The following is a 14,487-nucleotide window of genomic DNA, read 5'->3' as shown; positions in this document are numbered from 1 at the left end:
GGCAACAACCTGCATTTATACTGGAGTAATAGAGCTGAATTTGCATCACCGATTTCACATATAGCTAGAGAAGGTTTCACACAGGTAATTGGGTTTTAGCATATACATTTCTGATTCTGTGGTTCACATAGGCTCTCAGGTCCAGATCCTCAAAGGTATTTGGGGGTCTCACTCCCATGGAAATCAATGGGAATTAGGCTCCTAAATACCTTTGAGCATCTGGGCCTTGGATACTACAGTGATGAATGGTGGTAGGAGACCTGAATATAGGTGGACTTGTTGATGGGCTGGTTTGAAGACTCTACTTAAACTCTCACCATTAGAGACTTAACTGTGGATTCTGCGCCTGATACTGGATGGGCTTGTTTTACAAAGTGAATGAGGCCAGAGTCATTGGTCCTATTGGCGCCATGAGCACATGGTTTTAGCAGCAGGAAGCTGCTCCCTTCCCAGGAACACAGATGGTTCATCACCCCACCTCCATACCTGGAGAGAGGGGATGGGAAGGGCTGGTACACCCACTGACTGCAGCCACCACAGGATGTTTACTGTGTGGGATTTATCCTCTTACTTCCTGCTGCATGCAGGGAAGATGAAAGGCCCACACTCCATGGGCAATGTTCCTCCCATATCCCTGCTGTGGCAAGGGCAATTAAAGCCCAACCCTTTCTGCAGCATAGAGATACAGGCCCTACTTCCTCATCCCACCCTACCAGCTCAGTGGCAGTATTGTCAATATCCCATATTTAAAAAATCAAGCCAAGCCCTCAAAAACAGAAGATTGGCATAAAAAGCATACAATTTAAAAAACAATAAATGGGGTGTTCCTTTTATGTGTCTTCTGGTTTCTGACCCTTTGGGTCACCAGGGCGTAACATGTCCAAGCTTTTCTTTGCAATGAGGGCCAGAAGCTATTTTTCTTTTAAATGATAGCTGAGATTCTCCCCTAATCACAGGACTCCAAGCTTAAAATTAATCAAATATCACGTGACTCATGATAAAAAAATCGCATCAGCTGGTGACAAACATGTCCCACGGGCCCCTCCTCACAGCATCCCCTGGGGCTCCTTCCCCACCCCTAGGACCTGGGACTGCCCTGGACGGGCCCCTCACTGCAGCATCACCCCCAGGGGCCCCTCACTGCAGCGACCTCCTCCAACAGGCCCCTCTTCGCGGCAGCCCCTCCCCCACCGGTTCCTCACTGCGTCGACCCCGGGGCTTCCCTGGGGAGGAGCGAGCGTGTCCCCGCTCAGCGCCCCCCCCCGGGACGCGGCTCTGACTGGGCCCGGCCGGGACGCTTCTGCGGCGCGGGAGAAGGCGGGTTGTGTGAAGGCGCCTCTACCCCCGCAGCCGTTGGGGGCACCCGCCCCAGGCAGCGCCTCCAGAGGAAGAGTGGGGGCGGGGCGCCTGACCCTCAAGAGGCTGCTTCCCGCCCCGGAAGTGAATGGGAGAACCGGCCCTCAGCACCAGGGGACCTTTACCCCGGAAGGTTTTCCTGGCAGCTGAGCTCCCTCACCGTTTCTCTGCCTCAGCAGCGCCCCCTCTCGCCCCGGAGGCGGCGTGACTAACCGGCCGGCTCCCACCGCCCAAAAAGCCGCGGCGGGCAACGCTAACCGGCAACTTCGAACGTTCCTTATGTGCAGCAACGGCCCATCTCGCGCGCAGACCCCGGAGCCCCGCAGGGCGTGGGCTTATCTCATAGGATATCCCGGCGGCCAGCGCGCGCATGCGCAGCTTGTACGCTTACCTCATATCAGCCACGCTTGGAAGACTTCCCCTCTCTCAACATGGAGCTCCACGGGAGGTGTTTCCGGCCGCTCTAGCCTTCCCCGGAGCTCCAGGGTGAGAGGGAAAGTCTGCAACAGAGCGCCACCCTAGTGCGCGTGCGTCCCGCTTGCCGGGGCGTCTTCTCGAGGGCGAGACAGAAATGATGCGCATGCGCGCTGGGCATTCGCGCTTGCCTGTTAGTCCTTCCAGTAGGGGCTGAGTGCGCCTGCGCTCTGGGGGTTCCATTCTTACCCAGCTCCAGCAGCAGCATTGGGGTGGAGGAGGAGAGGAGCAGCAGCCATGCACTGCAGTAGGAGCAGCGGGAATTAAGCGGGATCTGCTGCTCCCATTCTACTGCATGCACCCTCCGTAACGTACATGAGTCCAGTTTTCCTTGCACCCCCCATCTGCTCTTCCAGCAGCTCCAGGTAAAACCCCAGGGTCATGTAGCATGGGGTCGATATGCGGGGGGGAGGGGGCTGCAATCAGCCCTTGGCTTGTTGGGGTGGAGGGGGAGGGGAAGCATTGTTTGATGAAATCAATAGGTTACAGAGCTGCCTCTGCTCTGTGCACAGTTGGGAGCCTGACTGGGGCTCATGGTTAGGGGAAGTACATGGGCTTTCCAGCAGGGTTTGTTCCTGGCAGTTTCGCCCAGCTTATCAGTGCTTGAAAGTGTTTTTTCTAAACATAAGGATTTTGTATTCTGTTGCACACACATGACAGAAAAGACTTGGAAGGCACTAGCACGGTGGTAGCCCACCGTAGGAAAAGCTGTGGGACTGTGATTTCCAGAGGGAATTCACTTCCCTTGTTCCAGACATTTTTAAAAATGGACAAAGCAGTATAGAAAACAGTGTAAGGATGAATTCTGTACTGGCTGGGAGGGGTGAACTGGATGACCTAATAGGGCTTTTTCCTCTGATTTGGGGATGGGTTTTAGAAATCTAAACCGCGGGGGCTGGGGAGGATAGACTCAAGGCTTTTGTTTCATCCTTAACTCTCCCTGCTGTGCTTAGATCTGAGATTAGTGCATAGCTGTATGTACTGCAATACTTAGGCACAATGGGCGATTTTACTATTAGTTCTTTACCCCTTAATCTACATTCTAACAATGTTTAGTTAGATCCTTTATTGTATGTTCTTTATTTAAAAAATCTGGCTATGTAATCTGAATAATTGACGTAACAGCCTTTAATGATTCTTAGCGTGTACTACTAGATGTTCTTAATCTGTGGATTATCATGGTAAAGCACTTGCTCTGAATTGTGTCAGTGGGATCAAGGTTCTGATCCATGAATAACCGTGTCCCCACACAATGTATGGTCAATAAGGGTTCTGTCATACTTTAGTGCATATTTATTAGTTGATACTGAGATTTGAGTAATTTGACAGTTTTAATGATGTACTAGTGACAGTGCCTAAAGGCAGGAGGCTAGAAGATTAAATAATTTAATTCAAAGCTGTTTAGAAAGTGTGGTGAAAACACAAATTATTTTGCTCATCTGCAGTTTAAAAGCATGTATTGATTTGAACAGATTAGTTAGTTTTTGGGGTGTGATACCAGTCAGCTCTGTGTTCTTGGGGAGCCAGGGTGCAGTATCCAGCCTGACCCATGAAAGACCCCCCCCCCCCCCCCCCCGCCTCTGCTTAAGCCAAAACCCATCAGAGGAAAAAACTTGCACAGAGCAGTGAAGGGCGTTGGGAGACACACCTAGACCCCTCCTGACAAAGGTGACAAGATTAAGACATCTCCATTAGCATACAGAATGAAGAACAGAGATAACTCACCTAGCCTCATCTGCATGAAAGATGGGACAGGGAGACATCTCAATTTGCATGCAGAATGGAGAACAGAGAACCGCAATGAACTCTGGGACCAGAAAAGCAGGGATGCACTGCATCATGGGAATCTCTGCTCCAGATGTTAATGAACCTATGCCTGCCCACACCCAGCTCAGCAATTATCAGACCAATTCTCCTAAGGATCCTTGATTGTTATCCAAAATACTGAAGCAGCCTAGTTGCATTGTGAACTCCCTGGAAGAAAACACCACCCATAGCCATGAACCAAGCTCCTATTGTCTAGCCCAGGGGTCGGCAACGTTCAGCACACGGCTCGCCATTGGGGGCGGTGTGAAGCCGCGGCCAGCACATCGCTCGCCCGCGCCGCTTCTCGCCGCCCACATTGGCCCGGGACGGCGAACCGCGGCCAGTGGGGGCCGCGATCGGCCGAACCTGCCGCGTCAGCAGGTAAATAAAACTGGCCCGGCCCGCCAGGGTGCTTACCCTGGCGAGCCGCGTGCCGAACGTTGCCGACCCCTGGTCTAGCCTAAAGAAAACCCTTGAGTCATCAGTTTACCTATAAACAAATCTAATGTTCTCCCTTGAACCATTGTATTTTCTCTACAAAAATCCCTACTCACCCTCCAGTAAGTGTTCTGATGCTTAGCTCCAAACTATGCATCAGTTCCACTGGGACTCCATCTTCTCCTGACCGATTGTGCTGGGGGCTCTGCCTGTCTCCAGCACTCGGGACCCTGAGCTACCACCATCACCTGGGAACCCCAACCAGTTCAAGCCTCATGGAGCGGGTGAGATCCTCCTCTTTCTCTCTCTGTTTTCCTTTCTACCTTAGGTATTAACCTTTAATAATGTATGTTATGTTGGTTTAGCCCTCCTTGTGTAGTTATCACTATTATTCAATAAATAACTTTTATGGTTAGTTGGTTGCTTCTCTTGCTCTTGCAGAACTTTACTCTTTTGTGTTTTTAGCTTCCCCCATTCACTCTACAGCAACACTTCTTTTACCTAAGCTAAAGATCCCTGCAGCACCCAAAACACTGTGGGGTTTGCTCATCAAGTAGGTTACTGCCAGTACAATTGTGATGCGAGAGTGGGGACAGGGACGCGCTGAATCTGGGACGCATAAGGGTAACAGCTTGAAAGTGCTGCTTGACCCAGTCCATGGAGCCCGGGGCATATAAGGAGAGGTAGGCTGAAAGTGCTGCTTCATCCAGCCCAGTGAGTCCAGAGACATATAAGGGGTCAGCTTGATAGTGCTGATTGACCCAGTCCGCTCAGACTTGCTCTGTTAATGTGGGTGTGGGTGTGTTCATCCGGTTCTGGGGCTGGAGAAACCCAGCCCTAGGGAACCTAGGTCCTGCAGGTCTCGAAGAGTAACCCGAATAAATGAGCATACCCCAAAGTAATGGGCAAATCTGGTACCAGGTGTTAGCATGTGTAACCAGCTTTGCCTTACAGAAAGATAGAGATGCTAAATAAACCTTTTTGTGTTGCTCCTCAGGATCTGCTCTGCCCTCAGATACATATATGCCACTTCAATAGGAAGGGAGTCTCCTTACCCCTTCCTTAAAGAACATGTCTAAAAAGCGGTATTAGTGGACATTCTGGATGGACACACTGCAGTAGGTTAGAGGCTGTGCAGAAAGAGCTATCCTGTAAGGTATATAAGAATTAGGACCGTTTAGATTGGGTGGTTCACAGTCGTCACTGCTAGTTTGATTGTGAAGCAGAACTTGGCAAAGCCTTGTTATAAAAATCTGAAGTAGGAAAAGATTTGCTTGCAAGAGCCTACCTGCACACCGTATCTTATTAAAAAGTGCAAGGCTTTAAGAGGATCCTGTTTTTGTTTGTTTGTTTTGCTTTGAAAAGCACTTTTTTGAACAAACATTCTGATTTGGACATTTCATTACAGCTTAGTCTGGCTTCAGTTTTTACATTGGATCTGTCGTTGTCACTCAGGCTGTGTCTACACTATCACTTTTGTCGGTTAAACTTATGTTGGGTGTGAAAAAAACACTCCCTTCACCGACAGAAGTGCTGGTATGGATAGCGCTATATTGCCTACTGCCGCTCGTTGGGGGATGGTTTAATTATGCCAGCAGAAGAGCTCTCTCCCACCAGCAAAGAGTGGTACCTGGGAGACCTTATAGCGGCACAGCAGTAGCGCTACAGCTGTCCTGCTGTAGGGTTTGTAGTGTAGACATAGCCTCAGTGCCCAGTCCAGCTTCCACTGATGCCTTTTAATGGGAATTTAGATCAGGCCCTGGGTGAGAGTGTTACTATCCTCTCAAATGGACTTGCACAGGAAAATGATAAAAGACAAAAACACCCTATCACCTATTGGAGGTCCAATACAATATATTCCCTACCCCATCTTGTCTGTCAACACAGGGAGATAGGCTTGTTGCTGGACCAGATCGTGTAAGCACTTGAGTGGTATGCTAAGGCCCAAGTTGTGGAAAAAAGACACAAAATAAGAGAGAAGGGGAAACTGCTGTAGGAGGGTCTAAAGGAAGCGTGGTCATAGTTATTTAGTCTACGTGTCTAAGGCCTTGTCTACACTACATGGGAAATTCGATGTAAGCTATGCAATTTGAGTTACGTGAATAGCGTAACTCAAATTGACATAGCTTAGATCTACTTACTGCGGGGTCCACACTATGCGATGTCGATGGGAGACGCTTTCCCATCGACTCCCCCTATTTTTCTCGAGCTGGTGGAGTACAGGAGTTGACAGGAGAGCAATCTGCGGTCAATTTAGCTGGTCTTCGCTAGACCTGCTAAATTGACCGCCAATGCATCGATCCTCCGGTAAGTGTAGACAAGCCCTAAGATATTTATACAGCCCCATTATTGTGATGTCTGAGCTCTTCACGGTCTCTAATGTCTTTGTCCTTGCAACATCCCTCTGAGTTAAGGAAGGACAATTATCCCCATTTTACAGAGGAGGAACTGGGGGACAGAGAGGTGGAGCCAAATTCATGCAGGATGTCTGTGATGGCTCAGGAAACTGAACTTAGGTCTCCCAACTCCTAGGCTAGTGCCCTAAGCACTGGACCATACAAATCCCTCCCAAACCTCCGCTTCATGAGTTTCTGATAGTAAACGAAAGAGATCTCTACTTTGTTGCTTATGTAGGTTGAGCTGGCAGGTGATGGGAGGGGCAGGATGTAGTCTCTAGCCTCAAACTTGTAGCAGTTTTGCAGGATACAGCCACTAAAGCTACATTTTACTAAATTGTCTAAGCTGCTCATCTTATCTTATTTGTTGCCTATCAACTGCAGCTTCCCCCAATGGTGCCTGTTAGGTGCTTCAGGAACCTGAGTGGTAGCATTGTAGCATCAGAGGTAATGTAGCCAGTCATCACTCCATCCTTCCCTCCAGTAACCCTAACCTGAAACACTGAGCCTACTGCCTGACTCAGTTGTCTTCTCCCTGACGGTGCCAGTTTGGTGCTGCAGGCAGAGGAATCTCTCTTCCTGCTGTACCAAATGAGCACTGTTTAGATGACCTAGAACAGCTTTTGACTGGGCGAAGGTAAATGATTTTGCCTGAGCCAGGCATGACGTGGAGGGAGCCACAGTGAAATCTCCAGCCTTACCCTTACTCAGCTACTATAGAGCTTGATCTGAAGGAGCTTCACTATTCCAGTCCTGAACCCTGGGTCCCCCAAATCTATGGAGACGCCTCAGACCTGACTTACAGTTTTATTTGCTGACTCACTTCAACCAATGGGACTGAAGTATGCAAATAAACCGGAGGGAGGGACTGGTGACTGGCTGAGTTACCTCGGTCAGTGCTCTTCTATCTGCAGCACCAAATGGTCACTGTGTGGAAATTGGATTTTTCTGATTGTCACCAAAATCCATAGGATCCGTTCTGTTTACCTAGAACGTTCTCTCGAATTTTGGAATTGATTGGGTGCGGTCTTCAAAAGTTAATGCATTACAAATGGAGAAATGCCATCGTTTCAATGTTAGGCCTCGCTTCTCTTGGCCAATAACTTATAGCACTACATGTGAGACAACAGCACGCTTGTGAGAGAAAGAAATACATGTGAGTAAACCATTTTACACTTTCCAGAGGGACAATTGTAAAGGGTGCAGATAAAGAAACTATACTGTCAAAATAGCACTGTCTTGAAGTACTGTAGAAATCTTAAGTCTGAGCTGTGGCTGAAGTGTATCAAAATCAGACAGAAATTAATGATAACTTTTCTTGGTTTGATTTTTTTTGGGTTTCCTTATATGTTGGGCAGATCCTGTAATTCTTTTCTGTATGATACAGATTCAATCAAGGCCTGTTAGCAGTGTCTCTTAGACGGTGACAGCCAACTTGAAGTCTGGTCAGTTTCAGAATGAGTTATTGTTTCTGGTTCTAACCCCTGTCCTTTAGGACCATACCAACCCTTGTGGTTTTACAATCCCTCAAACAGAGGAAACCGATTGGAAAGATCCACATTTTTTTTGCCCATTGAGACAGGGCCTGTGTGTACCAAGAACACATCAGTTATTCTGTTACCAGGATGAATGGAGCAGTCATCCACCAGAGGAAGAGGGGTGGGTGTTATGGTATCCTTTTCTACATAGAACTCTTATAGTTCTGACCACTTATTTAATGGCATAGACTAGCTGAATGGTGCTTTCTAGCCTGTTCTGTGTTCTAATCAGGTTCTTATACGGCATCCATCATCGTGGTATCAGACTTGGATGCTTAGCTCTGTCATGGTATTCCAGGTATTGTTTGTATCAGGTTAACTTGCTATAAGCCTTCAAAAACTGTCTGAAACCCTTGAATGATCTATTTAAAGAGAGGAGTTGCACAGTGGGGAAACTGATGAATAAGGCTATGTTTTAATCACAGGTATTTTTAGTAAAAGTCATGGACAGGTCACAGGCAGTAAACAAAAATTCATGGCCTGTGACTTGTCCATGACTTGTACTATATACCCCTGACTAAATCTTGGGGGCTCTGGGGTAGGGGGTGGCCTGGGAGTGCCGCAGGTGCTTGGGGGGTGGCAGTCCAGGGTGGTGTGGGGGGGTGAGGTGGCCTGGGACCCCTGCTGCTGCTGGAAGGGGGGCGGGGGGTGCAGTGGTCTGAGACTGCCCCAGCAGCAGCTGGTGTAGCTGGCCCAGAGGCTGCCCCCGGGCCAGCCACACCGCCCGCTGCAGAAGTCACAGAAGTCCCGGAAAGTCCCGGAATCCATGACCTCTGTGACAGACTTGCAACTTTATTGATGAATGAAATATGTACATGTTCTTCAGCATCCTGCACTGTAATGAGTCTCTCTGTAAAATTTAAAGAGATCATCTTCATTAGGCATAGTTATTCATTTTATCCAGGGATGATGATGATGATTTTTTTTTAAAGAAGCATACTTAAAAAAGTTTCAACCACTTAAGTTACAGGAGGGCAAAAAGGAAAGGTTTTATTTAAGGGCAATTTCAAACAGCTTTTGTCTTAATGCATATATAGTTTGTGGACTTATCCCTGCTCCCTCACTTAGCCAAATATCTCAAGGGTCTGATCCCCAGGGAGGGAGAGTGCAATAGTTGGTGAACAGTTTACTAAATGTGGGGGTGGCATTGATCTTAATTTTTAGAAAGGAAGTGTCTTTAGATTATTGCAAGGGAATGGATCTTCAAAAACATTTAATTTGTTTTCTCTAGTACATTCCTGACAGTGGAAATAGAATATCTGATCTCTAGTTCTAATGCAGTAGCACAATCCTGCAGTGTTTTGATTTCAGATAACTTCTAAAAAATGTTATAGTAGATTCATTTGGAACTTAAATGACCTAAGATACATTTTTATTGGTCTTTGGTTTCTCTGTTTTTTAAGCAAACTGAGACAGACTTGAGCTGACACTGCTCCTTCACTGCAGATCTGATCAACATGGGGTCTGATCTAACTTACGCATCCAGTAGACACTGAACAGAAGGCACCATCCAGGGGAGCGGGCGAAGGGGACCACCTTTGTGCTGTCTGGATTCTGGGCTGATCTGCGGACTGAAGTAGTCTCCTTTACTCTAATTTATGACAGCCTATCCTAGACTTTACAGGCTGTAGCGTAGCCCAGAATGTCTGTAGCACTTTGCAGCCCTGCCTCTAGTGGTCTCTATGCTGTGGCTTGCAAGGAGGGGCAGTGTGAGGCTGCGTGTAGTGGCCCGATGCTGTGCTTGCACTGAAGAATTCTTTCCTCATCTACTTCTGGGCATTTTACTGCCAGACCTGGGAGCAGAATCTACTTAAGTTAGAGACCTGTCTACAATAGATCTCCCACTGTTACTGTCAGATCAGCATTAGCAACAATAGGCAGTTTTTAGAAACTCTAGTGTAGACAGGGCCATTGTCTACCGTATTCTCAGGAATGCTCCCAAGGTTGGCCTACAGTTTCCACCATTGCTAGCAGCCCTGGAGCTGCTCTGGTGGTGCATTAGGACTCCTCAGTCTTAGTATAAAGAAGGCCAATGTGGGGAGAGACACCTGTGTGGAGTAGTGTTGGACTGGAATGCACTGTCATCCAGTCACCGTAACTGGAAAGCTACAGTTCAGTCTTGGCAAGACTTCCTTCTGGAAATTGAGGCCTGTGGAATAAGATGTTTCTAAAACTGCTGACTTACAAACACTGGGATATAAAATCTACAATAAAGATATTCATGACTCTCTGTGACCCACCTGAGGTTTTTTTTCTCATTTAGTTTTATGTTTCTTATTGGTCTTAATACCAACAACAACCCATTGTAACTAAGATGGAACAATTGTCTTCTGGTAAATGTTACATATTCAACTCAACAGCTTAGGAAGAGAAGTACTTATGTAGTAAAATACAACTATAAAACCTATTCACCTAGATTCTGGAGTGGATACAGAAGTCTCTTCCATATGTAAATAACACAGGGCTCTTTTGAAATGTAGACTAGGCTTCTTTCCTCTTCCCCCTCCTCTTCTTCCCCCCCCCCACATGATTCAAAGGCATGTAATTAGACCATTTAAAAAAGCCATTGCTAAAGATCCTTAGCTGGACACCCAGTGTACTGACATTCCATTTGCCTTCTTCACTCCTCCCATCATCTGTTCTGGAGTTCTTAAGGGTTGGAGGTGGCAAGATCTAGCTACAGTACTTGGGTAGTGGCAGTTGACTTTGTTGCCTATTGACTTCTAGGAGGTTGTTGAAAGCTTCCAAGCAGTTCTGTTTGCTTAACACAGCTTTAGACTTGGCCACAGTCTCTCCTCCCAAGTATGGTATGGAGTCAGAAACCTTCAAGTTAGTATTTCTAGCAGCTTATGCTGTGTCCTCTTCTAATCCTAGAGAGAGTCCTCCAGAAGACCCCACAGTAAACTCACACTGCTCTCACACGGAGATGTGGTCCAAACACAGGGATTCCTGACTTGTATCTCCCCCCCCCCCATCCCCTGCCCAAACCCTTGTGGCTTTGGCAAGTCACTTATTCTCTTCCAGTCCTTGGCTCCCTGCTTTTCAGCTGGGTCACTATCTACCACTTGGGGGTGGAGGGTTAGTTAAGATTTATAAAGGGCTTGGAAAATTAAAACTCTGCCTGCCAGGAAGGATTTTTCTTTCAGATCCCATATTTAGTCATGACCTGTTGTTTAGCTTGAAAGTTGAGGAATGCGTCCTAATGGTTGGCTCAGACAAGTCCTGAAACTTAAAACAATGTCTACTTGATTTCTGTAAAGGATCAGACCTTTATCTTGCCTGGAAGAGAACTTTTCCTAGGTCCCATTGCTTTCATGTACTGGCATGTGACTGGGCGTCCCTAGCAGCTCCCTTTGGACCTCTGATAAACAAGCTGTGGCATTGTCCCCTCTCTTTTCCTAACTAATGAGAAGCTTCATGCTTCAGAAACCTCATGCAATAAATCTGTTTTACCTCAGGGAGTTCTGCTTCTTGTACTCACACAAACAACCCACTTCTTGCCTGTCGCCTGTGCTTTACTAGCCGGTTATGTATTAGTAGGGAGTGCCTGGAGGATTTGTGAAAGTAGTAAGTCTAGTAGTTCCATCCCAACCCATTATTGAGATCTCCTTAAAACCAGATTATCCTGCTCTCATGCCCAGCATGTGATTGAGTATCTTCTCAGAAAGTTGTCTTGCCATCTGTTGTGCACCCCCCCCCGCCTGAAAAAAAAGGCAAGAAAATTGCTAATGTTGGGTTTGTCAGTAATAGATATCTCAGAGGGGAAAAGTGGTCTTGTGCTTATGGCACTAGACAGAGTCTCAGCAGAACGGGCTTCAGTTCCCAGCACTGCCAAAGACCTCATATTTGACTTTGGGCAAGTCACTGAATCTCTGTGCTTTGGTTCCCCATCTGTAAAATGGGGATACTACTTTTCTCCCACCTTTTGTCTCTTATCTTTTTGGATTATATACTTAGAGACAGTCTCCCCTCCAGATACATCTTGCTTAGGGTCATAATCTTTGTTCAGGGGCTCTAGCTGTTACTGCAGTTACAGATAGCTAATAAGGGTGAGGTTCTCAAACTTTCCTGGTGTTGGACTACATCCCTTCCCACTGATGATTGTGTGGGCCACTTCTTCAACTTGTGATCTACTTGGATGGAAATTCAAATTTAATTAAAACATTTTTTTAATTAAAACTAACTTAAATGTTCTGGATACATAAGAAAGCTATAGTTTATCAAAACATGTTTTGCATTTAAAACTAACTGATCTGTTAAACAAAGGGAGTATTATCTGTAGCTAGTTAATTCAGCTGATCACTTCTGGTCAACATATCCTTCAAGATTTTAGAAATAATAGATCTCATCCTCTCATATCTCATTTTTATTCATAAATTGGAAGAGAACAAGCTTTCCTGCTTTTTGTACTCCTAGTCAGTTTCTTAACTTTGAATGAACTAGTCATTGAACTGATCTAGTTGAATAAACTGGAATGAAGAAAATATTTTCTCTGCATGTGCAGAAGAAGCTAGTGCTGTCAAAAGCTGATTTAGCACTTCAGCAAACTCTGGTTCTAGGTCAGGGGTGGGCAAACTTTTAGGGCCGAGGGCAACATGGGGAAATTGTATGCAGGGCTGGGGGTTGGGGTGAGGGAGGGAGTGCGGAGTGTGGGAGGGGGTGCGGTATGCAGGAAGGGGCTCAGGGCAAGGGATTGGGGCAGAGGAGGGGTGCAGGGTGTATGAGGGGGCTCAGGGAAGAGGGTTGGGGGGCAGGAGGGGTGTAGAGTGCAGGAGGAGGCTCAGGGCAGGGGTGCAGGAGGGGTGCGGACTGCGGGAGGGGCTCAGGGCAGGGGGTTGGGGTGCAGGAGGGGTGTGGGGTGTACGAGGGGGCTCAGGGCAGGGAGTTGGGGTACAGGAGGGGTGCAAGGTGCAGGCAAGGGGCTTAGGGCAGGGAGTTGGGGGGCAGGGTGCAGGAGGGATTTGGGCTCTGGGCCAGCGCCATTTACCTAAAGCGGCTCCGGGGTGGCAGCTGAGCGCACCAGGGCAGGCTCCCTGCATGCCTGCCCTGTCCCCGGCCCCGTGCCGCTCCAGGGGGAGGGGGTGTGTGGAGGGCTCTGCGTGCGCTGCCCTTGCCGCGCCTCCAGGTACCTCCCCCGAAGCTCCCATTGGCAGTGGTTCCCCGTTCCTAGCCAATGGGAGCTGTGGGGGGCGGTGCCTGGAGGCAAGGGCAACGCATGGAGCCCTCTGCCCCCCGCCCGGGGGCCGCAGGGAAGTGATGCCGGGCGCTTCTGAGAGCAGCGCAGGGCTCATGGCACCACGGGGGGCAATCCCACGGGCTGGATCCAAAGCCCTGAGGGGCTGGATCTGGCCTGCGGGCCGTAGTTTGCCCACCCTTGTTCTAGGTGCTTAGCCACTGACTTCCACCAGGTCAGAGGTTTGACTTTCTTTAAAACATCAGCAGCCATGTGTTGCTTAATATTATTTTTTTTGTATTTAATTTAGATGGGCATATGAGGTCCTTCAGGGATCTGTCCTGGGTCTGGTTCTATTCAATATCTTCATCAATGATTCGGATAACGGAGAGTACACTTATAAAGTTTGCGGACGATACCAAGCTGGGATGGGCTGCAAGTGCTGTGGAGGATCCAGTGATGATGGAAAATTGGAGAAATGGTGTGAAATAAAGAGGATGAAATTCAGTAAAGACAAATGTAAAATACTACACTTGGGAAAGATAATCAATTGCATAAATATAAAATGGGAAATTACTGCTTAGGAAGGAGTACTGCAGAAAAGGATCTGTGGGCTATAGTGGATCACAAACTAAATATGAGTGAACAATGTAATACTGTTACAAAAAACAAACCTTATTTTGGGATGTATTGGCAGGAAGGTTGTAAGCAAGACTTGAGAAGTAGTTGTTTCGCTATACTCAACGATTTTAAGGCTTCAGTTGGAGTACTGTGTCCAGTTCTGGGCACCACATTTCAGAAAAAGATGTGGACAAATTGGAGAAAGTCCCAGAGGAGAGCAACAAAAATTATTAAGGGTCTAGAAAACATGGTCTACAAGGAAAGATTGAAAAAAATTGGGTTTGTTTAGTCTGGAGAAGAGAAGCCTGAGGGATGACATACCAGTCTTCAAGTCCTAAAAGGATGTTATAAAGAGGAGGTGATAAATTTGTTCTCTTTGTGCTGTGAGGGCAGGCCAAGAAGCAATGGGTTAAATTTCAGCAAGCGAGATTTGGTTAGACATTAGGAAAAACTTCCTAACTATAAGGATAGTTAAGCACTAGAATAAATTGCCTAGGGAGGTGGTGGAATCTCTATCATTGGAGGATTTTAAGAGAAGGTTAGACAAACACATATCAGGGATGGTCTAAATCAGGGGTTCTCAGGACAAATTTTTTAATGGCCTCAGAATGGGCCACTAACTCTTGCTGGTGGCCGTTCTCACACTTAATTAGCTTTAGGAAAACCAAATAAATATGCACATATA

At 47.3% G+C, this 14,487-nt stretch overlaps 1 protein-coding gene across 1 annotated transcript in view; it reads left to right on the top strand.

Annotated features, from left to right (window-relative positions):
- Positions 1-2,040: 2,040 nt before the first annotated feature.
- The window catches only part of CLASP1 (cytoplasmic linker associated protein 1), a 268,601-nt gene continuing 256,154 nt past the window's right edge, over positions 2,041-14,487 (top strand). Inside the window, exon 1 of the mRNA XM_024197588.1 lies at positions 2,041-2,195. The gene's annotated coding sequence lies outside the window, so the exon portion shown is untranslated. The remainder of the gene's footprint in view (positions 2,196-14,487) is intronic.

This window comes from Terrapene carolina, unplaced genomic scaffold, assembly GCF_002925995.2.
Source record: "Terrapene carolina triunguis isolate 2854851 unplaced genomic scaffold, T_m_triunguis-2.0 Scaffold62, whole genome shotgun sequence".
Lineage (NCBI taxonomy): Eukaryota > Metazoa > Chordata > Testudines > Emydidae > Terrapene > Terrapene triunguis.
Note: the sequence above shows the minus strand (reverse complement) of the source record. Positions and strands in the feature narration are given on the sequence as shown.